The following is a 19,121-nucleotide window of genomic DNA, read 5'->3' on the forward strand; positions in this document are numbered from 1 at the left end:
CTACTGTGCCCCACACTCTCATGCGCTTAGTGCATTCTCCAAACATGTTCTCTCGAGTACATTCTTGTGAAGATGAGAGAGTGTGGAGAATGGATAAAGCAATACATTTGAGAAGCACTCGCACTCCCACCACTGTATTGACTAACACCTCACCTCCCTATTCACTGAACCTTCTTCCAGCCAGGACAATGGTAACAATAGAGGAGATATACACAAAGCAAAAGTTTTACTTCATAATTATCAGTTAGATATGTGAAGCGTAATAATCAAGCTAGCCAGCTAGTTAAACAGTCAAAAATGACCTAAAACTAATGTTATTCAAGGTAGCTACCAATTCGTCATGGCTAGATAGCTAGCCAGTTAGCACTATTGACTTACTGTGGACTTACAGTACCCATTCACTGAACCGTCTTCCAGCCAGGACAACAATGGAAATAGAGACGAAACAAGATATACACAAAGCAAACATTTTACTTCATAACTATAAGCTAGATATATGTGAACCATACTAATGTAGCTAACCAGGTAGCTAAACAAGCAAAAAGGACCTAAAACGTATATTATGCAAGATAGATGTAAATTCTTTGTGGGTAGCTAGCTAACAGTTCTTTGTGGCTATATAGCTAGCTAAGAGTACTAGTACCTAGCCAGTTAGCCTTATTGACTTATTATGGGCTTGCTATCTCAAATCAAATACAATTTAATTGGTCACATACACGTGCTTAGCAGATGTTATTGCGGGTGTAGTGAAATGCTTGTGTTTCTAGCTCCAACAGTGCAGTAATATCGAACAAGTAGAATCTAACAATTTCACAACAATATACACAATACCCCTAAATCTAAAGTAAAGGAATGGAATCAAGAATATATAAATATTTGGACGAGCAATGTCAGAGCGGCATAGACTAAGATACAGAAGAATATAATAGAATACAGTATATATGTATGAGATGAGTAATGCAAAATATGTAAACATTATTAAAGTGACTAGTGTCCCATTATTAATGTGGCCAGTGATTTCATGTCTATATAGGGGAGCAGCCTCTAATGTGCTAGCGGTGGCTATTTAACAGTCTGATGAAGCTGTTTTTCAGTCTCTCGGTCTCAGCTTTGATGCCCCTGTACTGACCTCACCTTCTGGATGATAGCGGGGTGAACAGGCAGTAGCTTGGGTGGTTGTTGTCCTTGATGATCTTTTTGGCCTTCCTGTGACATCGGGTACTGTAGGTGTCCTGGAAGGCAGATAGTTTGCCCCCAGTGATACATTTGGCAGACCACACCACCCTCTGGAGAGCCCTGCAGTTGTAGGCGGTGCAGTTGCCATTCCAGACGGTGATACGACAGGATGCTCTCAATTGTGCATCTGTAAAAGTTAGTGAGGGTTTAAGGTGCAAAGCCAAATTTATTCAGCTTCCTTAGGCTTCTTCACCACACTGTCTGTCTACAGTATGTAGGCAGATAAACATGCCTAAATTAACACAACATGGATTTATTAACATATGAGATGTGAATAGGCAACATTTCATTGTGAAGTCGGAGTGTATTTTCTCCCGCTTTAGTTCAAATGGCCGGCATTGATTTCAAGAAATTGTGCAATTTTTATCCGTTTGCATCGATGCATGCTTCAAAATATGTACAAATGGAGTACGCATTCGAGAAGTGCCCTCCGTGCTCTGTTTCGCATACCTTGATTTGGACTCGTACCCCGACCCTCCCGTGCTCCAATTTGAGTGCTCGGAGCACAGTAGAATGTATTTTGAGAAGCATGAAGTGCACCACTTGACCAGCGCACATTAAAGCACGATATATGGAATATGGTGCCATTTTGGGACATCACAGCAGCTAGGGTAGCTTTAGCTAGAGTCACAGCAGCTAGGGTAGCAGTAGCTAGAGTCACAGCAGCTAGGGTAGCGGTAGCTAGAGTCACAGCAGCTTGGGTAGCAGTAGCTAGAATCAAAGCAGCTAGGGTAGCAGTACCTAGAGACACAGCAGCTTGGGTAGCAGTAGCTAGGGTAGCAGTAGCTAGAGTAGCAGTAGCTAGAGTCACAGCAGCTAGGGTAGCATTAGCTAGGGTAGTGGTAGCTAGAGTCACAGCAGCTAGGGTAGCAGTAGCTAGAGTCACAGCAGCTAGGGTAGCAGTAGCTAGAGTCACAGCAGCTAGGGTGGCAGTTGCTAGAGACACAGCAGCTAGGGTAGCAGTAGCTAGAGACACAGCAGCTAGGGTAGCAGTAGCTAGAGTCACAGCAGCTAGGGTAGCAGTAGCTAGAATCACAGCAGCTAGGGTAGCAGTAGCTAGAGTCACAGCAGCTAGGGTAGCAGTTGCTAGAGACACAGCAGCTAGGGTAGCAGTAGCTAGAGACACAGGGAAGCCAGTTAAATGACATTAATGATCCTCTGGGTGTGAAGTGGCTGTGGATTTGGACAGGTGCTCTCCCCAGCTACACTCACATTTATAGCAACGCTTGCAGCCAACCCTCTCACTGCCTAGCTGGTGAATAGGACTCTATACTCTACTTGCCTACTGGTTGGTTACCATGGCTCCTGACTGCTTTCATTTTGGTCTTGGAAAGCACAGATAAATAAAATAGAAGGAGGGGAGTGGTGGGGGTGGAAAGGTTTCCCGTTGTTGGCGTTATGAGCATTCTTCCTGTAGGTCTGGGGCATGTATATTTAAACTTGAAATGGTTTCTTCTATGGCCTCCCGAGTGGCAAAGCGGTCTAAGGCACTACATTGCAGTGCTTGAGGCATCCCAGTCTGTGAGAGACCCATGAGGGGGTGCACAATTGTCCCAGCGTCGTCCGGGTTAGGGGAGGGTTTGCCCGGCCGGGATGTCCTTGTCCCATCGCGATCTAGCGACTCCTTGTGGTTGGCCGGGTGTATGCACACTTACTTCAGTCGCCAGTTGTATGGTGTTTCCTCCAACACATTGGTGAGGCTGGCTTCTGGGTTAAGCGAGCAGTGTGTCAAGAAGCAGTGCGGCTTAGCAGAGACGTGTTTCAGAGGATGCATGGTTCTCGACCTTCACCTCTCCTGAGTCCGTACGGGAGTTGCAGTGATGGGACAAGACTTTAACTGCCAATCAATATCACAAAAAAGGGGGGTAAAATGTAAAATATTTAGCCGTCTCAAAATGCACATCAGCCAATTAAAATCTTTGATTTACTTACATGTTATAGAACGTTACATTGTAGCTGGTCCCATCAGATAACCTGGCACACGTTAGCCCTATGCTAACCTCACCAGCTCACAGTGATTATTTCCTGCAACAGATTCCTCAACAACCTATCAAAGATTTTAGACTTTAAATCCATGAACCAATGGCATTTCTTAAAATAAGTCAACCCTGGCCACCAGAGGGACAATTTAAACCTACAAATTCAAGGTTTACTTTCGTTCTGTTGATCTCTAACAAAATGTTGTGTGCCAATATTGCGTTGATGCATCCTTGACTAGGCTACTAGCCTACTGCTAGTACTAACATAAGACAAAAAAAATGTTAGGACCTTACGACATGTCCGTTTATTGTATGTCATAGGAAAAAAAGAGGAAGAGACTTGTGAAATAGCAGTCCTGTACCATTACCACTGCTTCCTTGTGCCATATACTGTTAATAGAATAGAATAACAGAAGAATTCTATTCTGTGAGGGATGTTGTACACGTGGAGAAGGATGAAATCTCAGGGACATCCTTTCTACATTCTGGGTACATAACCATACCTTGAAGCACACAGACTGTATGACATTGGCTTAGCCAGGAAAGGAAAGGAAAAAAAGGCTTTTACTTGACAGATTTTCATCACGATCTGATTGATTTTTGCTGGGTTTTTCCTTTTGCTTAGTAATGTTGTTGGCTTCTGAAACTATACACACTTGAGGGGAGATACATAAATATACCTTTGAATCAATGGTGAACTGAATTTATATCAGTTACCTTGGTAACGGGAGGCTGTGCTATGCAATAAGAGGGAATACATTCAGTACAGTAGGCTAGATGAAGAGCAAAGACTGTTTTTCATGTAAAAGTTCAAATGAATGTTGCGAAACCTAGCCAAGGGAAGGAGATAAATCCAAATCTGGCAGTTGTATAACATCATTCATAACCCTAGTTAACCTGCTGGATGCCAATCACGATCAAAGCAATATTATTTTTGATTTACAATAGTCAAGGCCATTACTGGATCCGAGTATAGCTAAATACAATTGAGAGATGCATAACACCAGGCCTGGAATTGACATATTTCTGGAAGCCCATAGCTAATTAGTCCTAATTCAAATATCATCAGAGGTACAGTATGTAATAGTTAAACTGCATATTGAGCAGCTGTGTGCCGGTGATTTGGAGCTAGATTTTTCTCTCTTGTTTTGGATGAGTGGTCACAAAGCTGCAGTGATGATGGAGGGGAAGGCCCATGCCTGGCAGGGCACTACGCTGGCCATTGAAAAATGTAGGCGCACACAAAGAAATGTTGGATCACAATGAAAAATATTTGAGGTAATAAAGCTAGAATCCTTAATTTTTCTAGGCGCACTGGTGCTCCTAAATTTAAATTCCAGGTTGCACAGCAAAATATTTAGGCGCATATGCAAGTAAATTGGTCGCACTTTTAGAGCCCTGCCAGGTATGGAACTCTGGGGCACGGTGGGTTTGGCCCAGGCGCACCCGCTGAGGGATTGATCGGCATGAATTTGAGAAGGAAAGAGCAGTGAAGCAGTTTATTGAGTAGAAGGTGGGGGTTAGGGAGGATATTGGGCCCGGCTCAGCAACTTTTCACTCCCTGTTTGGGGCAGGCTTGCCCCCCTCCTATGGCCCAGTGACATTTGGAGCGTCAGCCCGAGAGACGCATGGCAGAGGCTGATAGATTTACTACTTAATGATCTGCCGATGCCCAGATGGAAGGACAGGACCGAGTTGGGGACAAAGTCTTTGGAATTTGTTGTGTTCAGTGGAATAGAGGTGTGAATCAGCAGAACACTGTAGTCTATTGGTTCACGTCCTCAATAAAAACAGTATATGTTTGCTCCCACATCCTTAAGAGCATGAATCATGATGTTGTTTATTAGTTTGACAGGGACATGGTTCTACTCATGGTGGATGATGCTACAAAAATATCTGGCATGTCAACCCATTCTCATCCACCCCTAGCTGAGCTATTCTTAGCATCTGATTAAACATGCTCTTTGTGACAACAAAATGAACTTACCCATTTTTCATACAATTTGTGCTCACTAGTCCTAGGTCTGTAAATACACCATATCACCAAGAAAGATTGCGTTAAACAGAACGCTGAAAGGCACTATATCTATCAGAGTTTGCCTATTAGGCTGCCAAGACACGTAATCCTCTCTTGCAAGTAATTCATGTGAGGTAATTTACTTATTTGTACATAAAAAAGCCATCCGGCGAATAGACAACAAACCACAACCAAAGGTTGAAATTATCATGCTCTAAGTACGTTGGGAGTTATGTGGCTGGAAGTCAGAAATGGGCATTGATACAAGAGCTTTTGGAATGGGGTTATCGTGATTTCATTCCTTAGGCGTGGGAACACTCTCTGTTCTTCCTGTTTTCAGGGAACACTATGTTCTTCCTGTTATCAGGGAACACGCTGTTCTTCCTGTTATCAGGGAACACGCTGTTCTTCCTGTTATCAGGGAACACGCTGTTCTTCCTGTTATCAAGGAACACGCTGTTCTTCCTGTTATCAAGGAACACACTATGTTCTTCCTGTTATCAGGGAACACACTATGTTCTTCCTGTTATCAGGGAACACACTATGTTCTTCCTGTTATCAGGGAACACACTATGTTCTTCCTGTTATTAGGGAACACACTATGTTCTTCCTGTTATTAGGGAACACACTATGTTCTTCCTGTTATTAGGGAACACGCTGTTCTTCCTGTTATCAGGGAACACGCTGTTCTTCCTGTTATCAGTGAACAAACCAAGACATGTAATCATCTGCTTCGCTTCAAGTCCTTAGGGACTGTGCAGTATTGTGTTTTTGTATGTATTATTTATTACATTGTTAGCCCATAAAACCTTAAGTGTTATTACATACAGCCGGGAAAACTATTTGAAAGCAGAGAGACGTCAACTTACCAGCACAACCAGCACTACGACCAGGAATACGACTTTCCCAAAGCAAATCCTTTGTCTGCACCTCCCAGGGCATTTAAGCTGATTCCAGAGGCCGACCCAAAACAACGCAGTCGGAGGAGAGGGTGCCGGAGCCGTCTTCTAGTAAGATTTCTGATGCGCACACACCACGCACCACTTCCGAGAATAATACTCACTAATGTCCAGTCCCTAGTTAACAAAGTCGACGAAATTAGGGCAAGAGTTGCTTTCCAAAGAGATATTCTGGATTGCGACATACTCTGTTTCACGGAGACATTGCTAGCTGTGGACATGCTGCCGGGGTCCGTACAACCAATGGGATTTTCAGTGCATCGCGCCGACAGGAACAAGACGGCCATCAAGGAACTTCACTGGACTTTATGAAAACTGGAAACCATATATCCTGAGGCTGCATTTATTGTAGCTGGGGATTAAAACAAAGTTAATCTGAGAACAAGTCTACCTAAATTCTATCAGCATATCGATTGCAGTACACGAGCGAGTAACACACCCGACCACTGCTACTCTAACTTACGCAATGCATACAAGGCCCTCCCCCACCCTCCTTTAGGCAAATCTGACCATGACTCCATCTAGTTGCTCCCCTCCTATAGGCAGAAACTAAAACAGGAAGCGTCCATGCTTAGGTCTATCAAACGCTGGTCTGACCAATCGGATTCCATGCTTCAAGATTGCTTCGAACATGTGGACTGGGATATGTTCCGGATAGCCTCAGACAATAACATTGACGTATACGCTGACTTGGTGAGCGAGTTTTATAAGGAAGTGTATAGGAGATATTGTACCCACTGTGACTATTAAAACCTTCCATAACCAGAAACCGTGGATTGAACACAGCATTTGCGCAAAACTGAAAGCAGGTACCACCATGGCAAGGAGACTGGAAACATGACCAAATACAAACACTATAGTTATTCCCTCCATAAGGCAATCAAACAAGCAAAGCGTCAGTGTAGAGACAAAGTAGAGTCGCAATTCAACGGCTCAAACACGAGACATATCTGGCAGGGTCTACAGACAATCACGGATTACAAAAAGAAAACCAGCCCCGTCGAGGACATCAACGTCTTGCTCCCAGACAAATTAAACAACTTTGCGTGGTTTGAGGAAAATACAGTACCACTGACACGGCCTGCTACCAACGGTGGGCTCTCAATCTCTGTGGCCAACGTGAGTAAAATATTTAAACGTGTTAACCCTCGCAAGGTTGCCGGCCCAGACAGCATCCCCAGCCGCATCCACAGAGCATATGCAGACGAGCTGGCTGGTGTGTTTACGGACATATTCATTCAATCTCTATCAGTCTGTTGTCCCCACACGCTTCAAGATGGCCACCATTGTTCCTGTTCCCAAGAAAGCTAAGGTAACTGAACTGAATGACTATCGTAACACTCAACTCTGTAATCATGAAGTGCTTTGAGAGACTAGTCAAGGATCATATCACCTCCACCCTACCTGTTACCCTAGACTCACTCCAATTTGCTTACCGCCCCAATAGGTCCACAGACGACGCAATCGCCATCACACAACACACTGCCCTATCCCATCTGAACAAGAGGAATACCTATGTAAGAATGCTATTCATTGACTACAGCTCAGCATTCAACACCATAGTACCCTCCAAACTCATCATTAAGCTTGAGACCTTGGGTCTCGACCCCGCCCTGTGCAACTGGTTCCTGGACTTCCTGACGGGCCGCCCCTAGGTGGCGAAGGTAGTAAAAAAACATCTCCACTCCGCTGATCCTCAACACTGGGGCCCCACAAGGGTGCGTTCTCAGCCCTCTCCTGTACTCCCTGTTCACCCACGACTGCGTGGTCAGGTACACCTCCAACTCAATCATCAAGTTTGTAGATGGTAGGCTTGATTACCAACAATGACGAGACAGCCTACAGGGAGGAGGTGAGAGCCCTCGGAGTGTGGTGTCAAGAAAATAACCTCTCACTCAATGTCAGCAAAACAATGATCGTGGACTTCAAGAAACAGCAAAGGGAGCACCCCCCTATCCACGGGACAGCAGTGGAGAAGGTGGAAAGTTTTAAGTTCCTCGACAAACTGAAATGGTCCACGCACACAGACAGTGTGGTGAAGAAGGCGCAACAGGACCTCTTCAACCTCAGGATGCTGAGAAAATGTAGCTTGTCCCCTGAAAACCCTCACTAACTTTTCAGGTGCACAATTGAGAGCATCCTGATGGGCTGTAATCACCACCTGGTACGGCCATTGCACCGGCCACAAACGCAGGGCTCTCCAGAGGGTGGTGCGATCTGCACAACGCATCACCGGGGGCAAACCAGCTGCCCTCCAGGACACCTACTACACCCGATGTCACAGTAGGGCAAAAAGATCATCAAGGACAACAACCACCCGAGCCACTACCTGTTCACCCTGCTTCCATCCAGAAGGTGAGGTCAGTATAGGTGCATCAAAGATTGGACAGAGAGATTGAAAAACAGCTTCTATCTCAGGGCCATCAGAGAGTTAAACATCCACCACTAGCACAGAGAGGTGGCTGCCTACCTACAGACTTGGCCACTTTAATAAATGGAACACTAGTCACTTTAATAGTGTTTACATATCTCGCATTACTCATCTCACATGTACAGTTGAAGTCGGAAGTTTACATACACTTAAGTTGGAGTCATTAAAACTCGTTTTTCAACCACTCCACACATTTCTTGTTAACCTTTTCGGGCTAGGGGGCAGTATTTTCACGTCCGGATGAAAAGCATGCCCAAAGTTAACAGAAGCTAGGATATGCATATAATTGGTATAGTTAGATAGAAAATACTCTAACGTTTCTAAAATTGTTTGAATAATGTCTATGAGTATAACAGAACTGATATGGCAGGTGAAAACCTGAGAAAAAATCCATCCAGGAAAAAAACATTGAGGTTACTCTCTTTTCAATGAGATTTCTATGGGGACCTAGATTTCTGTGGCACTTGCTTGCAGTTTATATTGCTTCCACTGGATGTCAACAGTCTTTAGAAATTGGTTGATGTTTCTTCTTTGAGAAATGAAGAAGTAGGGCTGTTCAGAACGAGGATGGAGTGTAGTGTACTGTTTGTTAGAGGCGCGTGACTTGAAAGCACGCCCCACTTTGTTTTTATCCGCTATTAACGCAGTTTATCCTGTCTTAAATTTTATTGATTATTTACGTTAAAAAATACCTAAAGTTGTATTAGGAAAGTTGTTTGAAATGTTTGGAACAAGTTTACAGGTAACTTATTAGATATTTTGTAGTCATGTAGCGCGAGTCGGAACCAGTGTTTTTCTGGATCAAACACACCAAATAAATTGACATTTTGGAGATATAACAACCGAATTAATCAAACAAAAGGACCATTTGTGACGTTTATGGGACATATTGGAGTGCTAACAAAAGAATATCTTCAAAGGTAAGGCATGAATTATATAGTTATTTCTGCGTTTTGTGTCGCACCTGGCAGGTTGAAATATGAATGTCATGTGTTTGTTTGGTGGTGTGCTATCCTCAGATAATCGCACGGTTTGCTTTCGCCGTAAATCCTTTTTGAAATCTGACACGTTGGCTGGATTAACAACAAGTGTAGCTTTAATTTGGTGTATTGCATGTGTGATTTCATGAAAGTTTATTATTTATAGTAATTTAATTTGAATTTGGCGCTCTGCCATTTCACCGGATGTTGTCGAGGGGTTCCGCTAGCGGAATGTCTAGCTGTAACATGTTTTAACAAACTATAGTTTTGGAAAGTCGGTTAGGACATCTACTTTGTGCATGACACAAGTAATTCTTCCAAAAATAGTTTACAGACAGATTATTTCACTTATAATTCACTGTATCACACAATTCCAGAAAATGAGGCTTTAGAAGCTTCTGATAGGCTAATTGACGTCAATTGGAGGTGTACCTGTGGATGGATTTCAAGGCCTACCTTCAAACTCAGTGCTCTTTGCTTGACATCATGGGAAAATCAAAAGAAATCAGCCAAGACCTCAGAAAAAAAGTGTAGACGTCCACAAGTCTGGTTCATCCTTGGGAGCAATTTGCAAACACCTGAAGGTACCACATTCATCTGTACAAACAATAGTATGCAAGTATAAACACCATGGGACCACACAGCTGTCATACCGCTCAGGAAGGAGACGTGTTCTGCCTCCTAGAGATGAACGTACTTTGGTGCAAAAAGTGCACATCAATCCCAGAACAGATGCTGGAGGAAACAGGTACAAAGTATATATATATCCACAGTAAAAACAAGTCCTATATTGACATAACCTGAAAGGCCGCTCAGCAAGGAAGAAGCCACTGCTCCAAAACCGCCATAAAAAAAGTCAGACTAGGGTTTGCCATTGCACATGGGGACAAAGATCGTACTTTTTGGAGAAATGTCCTTTGGTCTGATGAAACAAAAAGAGAACTGTTTGGTCATAATGACCATTGTTATTATGGCCAAACCGGGGGAGGCTTGCAAGCCGAAGAACACCATCCCAACTGTGAAGAACAGGGGTGGCAGCATCATGTTGTGGGGGTGCTTTGCTGCAGGAGGGACTGGTGAACTTCACAAAATAGATGGCATCATGAGGAAGGAAAATTAGGTGGATATATTGAAGCAACAACAAGACATCAGTCAGTAAGTTAAAACTTGGTAGCAAATGGGTCTTCCAGATGGACAATGACCCCAAGCATACTCACAAAGTTGTGGCAAAATGGCAACAACAACAAAGTCAAGATGTTGGAGTGGCCATCACAAAGCCCTGACCTCAATCCTATAGAACATTTGTGGGCAGATCTGAAAAAGTGTGTGAGAGCAAGGAGGCCTACAAACCTGACTCATTTTCACCAGCTCTGTCAGAAGGAATGGGCCAAAATCCACCAAACTTATTGTGGGAAGCTTGTGGAAGGCTACCTGAAATGTTTGACCCAAGTTAAACAATTTTAAGGCAATGCTACCAAATACTAATTGAGTGTATGTAAACTTCTGACCCACTTGGAATGTGATGAAAGAAATAAAAGCTGAAATAAATCATTCTCTCTACTCTTATTCTGACATTTCACATTCTTAAAATAAAGTGGTGATCCTAACTGACCTAAGACAGGTAATTTTTACTAGGATTAAATGTCAGGAATTGTGAAAAACTGAGTTTAAATGTATTTGGCTAAGGTGTATGTAAACTTCCGACTTCCACTGTATATACTTTATACTGTGTCTTTCACTATCTATTCTTTACTATCTATTGCATCTTAGCTGCTATGTCACTGCCCAACCATATATTTTATACTTATATATTCTCATCTTATTCCTTTACTAGATTGTGTGTATTAGGTTTGTTGTGGAATTTGTTAGATATTAGGTTTTGTTGTAGAATTGTTAGATATTACCTGTTAGATACTGCTGCACTGTCGGATCTAGAAGCATAAACATTTCGCTACACTCACAATAAAATCTGCTAACCATGTGTATGCGACCAATACAATTTGATTTGATTTGACACCGTTCGTTCCTGATATCAGTGAACCCCCCCGGTCATTCTTGTTATCAGGGAACACTCTGTTCTTCCTGTTATCAGGGAATACTCTCTGTTCTTCCTGTTATCAGAGAACACTCTATGCTCTTCCTGTTGTCAGGGAAGCACCAAACTCACCATTAAGGATTTACACAGCGGGAGGTCAAACAAGGAACTGACCGCTCTGATTTCCTTTGGGCTAAATGTGATGCGTAGGAGATTGAAAAAATGAAATGCACTTTTACTGTCTGGGCCTCTGTGACCTGAGTTTGTGTGTGGGCTTGTGTCAGTGTGTGAGTGTGCAATTAATGTGTGTGTGTGTGTGTGTGTGTGTGTGTTGCTGAGTGCTCCTTCCCCCATGCTCATTAACGCTCTCCTCCATCTCCCTCTGGGAGCAGACGGTGGTGTGGTTCTTGATGACTACTGGGAGAGAGAGAGATAAAGATAAAAGGTTATTCCTATTATACAGGAGGGGACATCAAAGACACTACCACTCCCTGCATTTCAGAGTGGTTTCATTCTCTCATTGTATTTGCTAATCCTAAAAAGTGGACTTGTCCACTAACAATGTGGCTGGGGAATCGTTTGAAGTTTCAATTGAGGCACTCAGACATGTACGAGGGCGATAGCACCGCAAGGAAAGCATCGCTTTCCCCAAAAATCTTCCGTGTCATTAACATGACTACGATGATAGGAAACCTACAGTACTGCACAATTTCTTCCAGTCTTTGAAAGAGAGACTTGCAGTGAAGTCACTCTTCTCCCATATACGTCACACAGTGCTTCCAGGCCCTCTGAGTCTCTATCTCTGTGCAGGTTTTTAGAGTATTTTTTAGCTGTAGCTCCATGGTAGTCAGGTAGAAGCATCATTGCTCATTAAAGGGTAATGGAAACACTAAGATTTAGAATGTGAAGTATTAGTGGATTGAGTACATCTATTTCCTTAGATTTACTTCTTAAAGTGTTTCCATTCTCCTTTAATAGCTGTATCTCACTCTGTCTTGTTTCATGCCATCCAGCCACCCAGCCAGCTCCAGACAGACAGACAGACAGACAGGCAGGCAGGCAAGCAGAGAGAGAGAGAGAGAGAGAGAGGCCCTGTCTGTCTATGTGTGAATCTCAATTGGCACCCTTTTCCCTATCTAGTCCACTACTTTTGGGCTTTGGTCAAAATAGGGCCCTGGTCAAAAGTAGTGCACTATACATTGAATAGTAGTCCAATAGGGTGCAATTTGGGATGCAGACTCTCATTCACCCAGGGGAGGGGGATAAAGGACAATCCACTGGACCGGGGAGAGGGGGGATCGGAGGGCTGCCCAGAGAGCCTCCCAGGCAGAGGGCGAGGGATCGGAGGGCTGCCCAGTGCAGAGAGCCTCCCAGGCAGAGGGCGAGGGTTCGGAGGGTTGCCCAGAGAGCCTCCCAGGCAGTGCACGTCTGGCAGGGTGACTGGCTAATGACAGGCCAGCAGGACAAGGCTGAGCTACTGCCTCATATCATAATAAGGTCTGCTGTTGGAGTTGCATGGATCTCCTGTCCCTGATCCGACTGGGCACCCGGCTGGGCTCCTAAACATTTACATTTACATTTAAGTCATTTAGCAGACGCTCTTATCCAGAGCGACTTACAAATTGGTGCATTCACCTTATGACATCCAGTGGAACAGTAGTGCATCTAAATCTTTTAGGGGGGTGAGAGGGATTACTTTATCCTATCCTAGGTATTCCTTAAAGAGGTGGGGTTTCAGGTGTCTCCGGAAGGTGGTGATTGACTCCGCTGTCCTGGCGTCGTGAGGGAGTTTGTTCCACCATTGGGGGGCCAGAGCAGCGAACAGTTTTGACTGGGCTGAGCGGGAACTGTACTTCCTCAGTGGTAGGGAGGCGAGCAGGCCAGAGGTGGATGAACGCAGTGCCCTTGTTTGGGTGTAGGGCCTGATCAGAGCCTGGAGGTACTGAGGTGCCGTTCCCCTCACAGCTCCGTAGGCAAGCACCATGGTCTTGTAGCGGATGCGACTTCAACTGGAAGCCAGTGGAGAGAGCGGGGTGACGTGAGAGAACTTGGGAAGGTTGAACACCAGACGGGCTGCGGCGTTCTGGATGAGTTGTAGGGGTTTAATGGCACAGGCAGGGAGCCCAGCCAACAGCGAGTTGCAGTAATCCAGACGGGAGATGACGAGTGCCTGGATTAGGACCTGCGCCGCTTCCTGTGTGAGGCAGGGTCGTACTCTGCGGATGTTGTAGAGCATGAACCTACAGGAACGGGCCACCGCCTTGATGTTAGTTGAGAACGACAGGGTGTTGTCCAGGATCACGCCAAGGTTCTTAGCGCTCTGGGAGGAGGACACAATGGAGTTGTCAACCGTGATGGCGAGATCATGGAACGGGCAGTCCTTCCCGGGAGGAAGAGCAGCTCCGTCTTGCCGAGGTTCAGCTTGAGGTGGTGATCCGTCATCCACACTGATATGTCTGCCAGACATGCAGAGATGCGATTCGCCACCTGATCATCAGAAGGGGGAAAGGAGAAGATTAATTGTGTGTCGTCTGCATAGCAATGATAGGAGAGACCATGTGAGGTTATGACAGAGCCAAGTGACTTGGTGTATAGCGAGAATAGGAGAGGGCCTAGAACAGAGCCCTGGGGACACCAGTGGTGAGAGCACGTGGTGTGGAGACGGATTCTCGCCACGCCACCTGGTAGGAGCGACCTGTCAGGTAGGACGCAATCCAAGCGTGGGCGCGCCGGAGATGCCCAACTCGGAGAGGGTGGAGAGGAGGATCTGATGGTTCACAGTATCGAAGGCAGCCGATAGGTCTAGAAGGATGAGAGCAGAGGAGAGAGAGTTAGCTTTAGCAGTGCGGAGCGCCTCCGTGATACAGAGAAGAGCAGTCTCAGTTGAATGACTAGTCTTGAAACCTGACTGATTTGGATCAAGAAGGTCATTCTGAGAGAGATAACGGGAGAGCTGGCCAAGGACGGCACGTTCAAGAGTTTTGGAGAGAAAAGAAAGAAGGGATACTGGTCTGTAGTTGTTGACATCGGAGGGATCGAGTGTAGGTTTTTTCAGAAGGGGTGCAACTCTCGCTCTCTTGAAGACGGAAGGGACATAGCCAGCGGTCAGGGATGAGTTGATGAGCGAGGTGAGGTAAGGGAGAAGGTCTCCGGAAATGGTCTGGAGAGAGAGAGGAGGGGATAGGGTCAAGCGGGCAGGTTGTTGGGCGGCCGGCCGTCACAAGACGCAAGATTTCATCTGGAGAGAGAGGGGAGAAAGAGGTCAGAGCACAGGGTAGGGCAGTGTGAGCAGAACCAGCGGTGTCGTTTGACTTGGCAAACGAGGATCGGATGTCGTCGACCTTCTTTTCAAAATGGTTGACGAAGTCATCTGCAGAGAGGGAGGAGGGGGGAGGGGGAGGAGGATTCAGGAGGGAGGAGAAGGTTGCAAAGAGCTTCCTAGGTTAGAGGCAGATGCTTGGAATTTAGAGTGGTAGAAAGTGGCTTTAGCAGCAGAGAGAGAAGAGGAAAATGTAGAGAGGAGGGAGTGAAAGGATGTCAGGTCCGCAGGAGACGAGTTTTCCTCCATTTCCGCTCGGCTGCCCGGAGCCCTGTTCTGTGAGCTCGCAATGAGTCGCCGAGCCACGGAGCGGGAGGGGAGGACCGAGCCGGCCTGGAGTATAGGGGACATAGAGAGTCAAAGGATGCAGAAAGGGAGGAGAGGAGGGTTGAGGAGGCAGAATCAGGAGATAGGTTGGAGAAGGTTTGAGCAGAGGGAAGAGATGTTAGGATGGAAGAGGAGAGAGTAGCGGGGGAGAGAGAGCGAAGGTTGGGACGGCGCGATACCATCCGAGTAGGGGCAGTGTGGGAAGTGTTGGATGAGAGCGAGAGGGAAAAGGATACAAGGTAGTGGTCGGAGACTTGGAGGGGAGTTGCAATGAGGTTAGTGGAAGAACAGCATCTAGTAAAGATGAGATCGAGCGTATTTCCTGCCTTGTGAGTTGGGGGGGAAGGTGAGAGGGTGAGGTCAAAAGAGGAGAGGAGTGGAAAGAAGGAGGCAGAGAGGAATGAGTCAAAGGTAGACGTGGGGAGGTTAAAGTCGCCCAGAACTGTGAGAGGTGAGCCGTCCTCAGGAAAGGAGCTTATCAAGGCATCAAGCTCATTGATGAACTCTCTGAGGGAACCTGGAGGGCGATAAATGATAAGGATGTTAAGCTTGAAAGGGCTGGTAACTGTGACAGCATGGAATTCAAAGGAGGCGATAGACAGATGGGTAAGGGGAGAAAGAGAGAATGACCACTTGGGAGAGATGAGGATCCCGGTGCCACCACCCCGCTGACCATAAGCTCTCGGGGTGTGCGAGAACACGTGGTCAGACGAAGAGAGAGCAGTAGGAGTAGCAGTGTTGTCTGTGGTGATCCATGTTTCCGTCAGTGCCAAGAAGTCGAGGGACTGGAGGGAGGCATAGGCTGAGATGAACTCTGCCTTGTTGGCCACAGATCGGCAGTTCCAGAGGCTACCGGAGACTTGGAACTCCACGTGGGTCGTGCGCGCTGGGACCACCAGATTAGGGTGGCCGCGGCCACGCGGTGTGGAGCGTTTGTATGGTCTGTGCAGAGACGAGAGAACAGGGATAGACAGACACATAGTTGACAGGCTACACAAGAGGCTACGCTAATGCAAAGGAGATTGGAATGACAAGTGGACTACACGTCTCGAGTGTTCAGAAAGTTAAGCTTACGTAGCAAGAATCTTATTGACTAAAATGATTAAAATGATACAGTACTGCTGAAGTAGGCTAGCTGGCAGAGGCTGCGTTGTTGACTATGTAGGCTAGCTGGCAGTGGCTGCGTTGTTGACACTACACTAATCAAGTCGTTCCGTTGAGTGTAATAGTTTCTACTGTGCTGCTATTCGGGCCAGCTGGCTAGCTAGCAGTGTTGATTACGTTACGCTATGCGTTAAAAGAACGACAATAGCTGGCTAGCTAACCTAGGAAATTGCTCTAGACTACACAATTATCTTTGATACAAAGACGGCTATGTAGCTAGCTATGTAGCTAGCTACGATCAAACAAATCAAGCCGTTGTACTGTAATGAAATGAAAAATGTGATACTACCTGTGGAGCGAAGCGAAATGCGACCGGATTGTTGAGTGCGGAAGTTCTGTTCGGTAGACGTTGGCTAGCTGTTGGCTAGCTAGCAGTGTCTCCTACGTTAAGGACGACAAATAGCTGGCTAGCTAACCTCGGTAAATTAAGATAATCACTCTAAAACTACACACTCTAAACTACAGAATTATCTTGGATACGAAGACAGCAAAGACAACTATGTAGCTAGCTAACACTACACTAATCAAGTCGTTCAGTTGAGTGTAATAGTTGTGCTGCTAATCGGTAGACGGTGGACTAGCTAACGGTGGACATTAGCTAGCTGGCTAGCTGCAGGGCAGTGTAGACTGCGTTAGGACGACGAAATACGATAATTACGCAATTATCTATGATACAAAGACGGCTATGTAGCTAGCTAAGAAGAAATTGCTAAGATTAGACAAATCAAACCGTTGTACTATAATGAAATGTAATGAAATGTAATACTACCTGCGGACCGAGTGCAGATGCGACCGCTCGCTCCAACCCGGAAACGATGTACTTAATGTACTTGTCGTCTTGCTCAGTTGTGCACCGGGGCCTCCCACTCCTCTTTCTATTCTGGTTAGCGCCAGTTTGCACTGTTCTGTGAAGGGAGTAGTACACAGTGTTGTACGAGATCTTTAGTTTCTTGTAAATGTTTTGCATGGAATAGCCTTCATTTCTCATAACAAGAATAAGCTGACAATTTTCAGAAGAATGTTCTTTGTTTCTGGCCATTTTGAGTCTGTAATCGAACCCACAAATACTGATGCTCCAGATAGTCAACTAGTCTAAAGTGTAATGAACACGATGGGAGACAGAGAGCTGGTTTCAAGTGCAGGGTGCAGCAGGTTTTTACTTGTAAAGGACCACAGTAGGAGGCAGGTAGCTGGGTCCAGGGACAGCCAGAAGGTCATACACAGGGGGTCCAAAAAGGCAACAGTACAGGCAGGGAAACGTAGTCCGGGAGATCAGGCAATAGGTTGATAACAGGAAAACCGATAGGCTAAAGTACAGGCAGGGAAGAGGCAAAAGGCATCGTTAGTGAGGCAGGCAAAAACTATCATACACGGGAGGAGTCAATTATTGGGCAAACCAGCGCTCCGAATAGAAGCATGTCACAAAACAAACTATACCTCACAATGATTGGAGAGAACTGAACTAAATAGTGTGTGATAATGACATACAGGTGGGTGAACAGGTGATCAGAATTCAGGTGATGGGGATCTGGAGAGTGAGCTGCGTTCAGGGGATCTATGTGTTTGAGAGTGTGAGCTGGAAAGTGAGCTGCGTTCAGGGGATCTACGTGTTTGAGAGTGTGAGCTGGAAAGTGAGCTGCGTTCAGGGGATCTACGTGTTTGAGAGTGTGAGCTGGAGAGTGAGCTGCGTTCAGGGGATCTATTTGTTTGAGAGTGTGAGCTGGAGAGTGAGCTGCGTTCAGGGGATCTATGTGTTTGAGAGTGTGATCTGGAGAGTGAGCTGCGTTCAGGGGATCTATGTGTTTGAGAGTGTGAGCTGGAGAGTGAGCTGCGTTCAGGGGATCTATGTGTTTGAGAGTGTGATCTGGAGAGTGAGCTGCGTTCAGGGGATCTACGTGTTTGAGAGTGTGAGCTGGAAAGTGAGCTGCGTTCAGGGGATCTACGTGTTTGAGAGTGTGAGCTGGAAAGTGAGCTGCGTTCAGGGGATCTACGTGTTTGAGAGTGTGAGCTGGAAAGTGAGCTGCGTTCAGGGGATCTACGTGTTTGAGAGTGTGAGTTGGAAGCAGACATTACACAAAGAAGGCCAGTTGTATTGCTTCTTTAATCAGAACACGTTTTCAGCTGTGCAAGCATAATTGCAAAATGGTTTTCTAATGATCAGTTAGCCTTTTAAAATGATAAACTTGGATTAGCTAACACAACGAGCTATTGGAACACATGAGTGACGGTTGCTGATAATGGGACAGAAATACTTCTCAGTTTCATCAGCTGTCCGGGTAGCTGGTCTCAGATGATCCCGCAGGTGAAGAAGCTGGATGTGTAGGTCCTGGACTGGCATGGTTACATGTGGTTTGCAGTTGTGGGGCTGGTTGGACATACTGCCAAATTTAAAAAAAAAACATTGGAAGATGCTTATGGTAGAGAAATTAACATTACATTCTCTGGAAACAGCTCTGGTGGACATTCCTGCAGTCAGCATGCCAATTGCACGCTCCCTCAAAACTTGAGACATTGGCGCCATTAATTGTATTGTCCCCAGCACAAGGTGCACCTGTGTAATGATCATGCTGTTTAATCAGTTTCATGATATGTCACACATGTCAGGTGGATGGATTATCTTGGCAAAGGAGAAATGCTCACTAACAGGGATGTAAACAAATTTGTGCACCAAATT

The 19,121-nt window shown here is 45.6% G+C and overlaps 1 long non-coding RNA gene across 2 annotated transcripts; it reads right to left on the reverse strand.

The window, feature by feature from the left end:
• Positions 1-453: 453 nt before the first annotated feature.
• Positions 454-4,040, reverse strand: LOC135571723 (uncharacterized). 2 transcript variants are annotated; one of them, XR_010463880.1, is made up of 3 exons: positions 3,169-4,040; positions 2,892-3,073; positions 454-1,363 (listed from the first exon to the last, which is right to left on the reverse strand). It is a non-coding gene; the product is annotated as an uncharacterized LOC135571723 (long non-coding RNA). The 2 variants fall into 2 exon arrangements; XR_010463879.1 differs by having other exon boundaries at positions 454-3,073.
• Positions 4,041-19,121: the final 15,081 nt, after the last annotated feature.

Source organism: Oncorhynchus nerka, linkage group LG5, assembly GCF_034236695.1.
Source record: "Oncorhynchus nerka isolate Pitt River linkage group LG5, Oner_Uvic_2.0, whole genome shotgun sequence".
NCBI lineage: Eukaryota > Metazoa > Chordata > Actinopteri > Salmoniformes > Salmonidae > Oncorhynchus > Oncorhynchus nerka.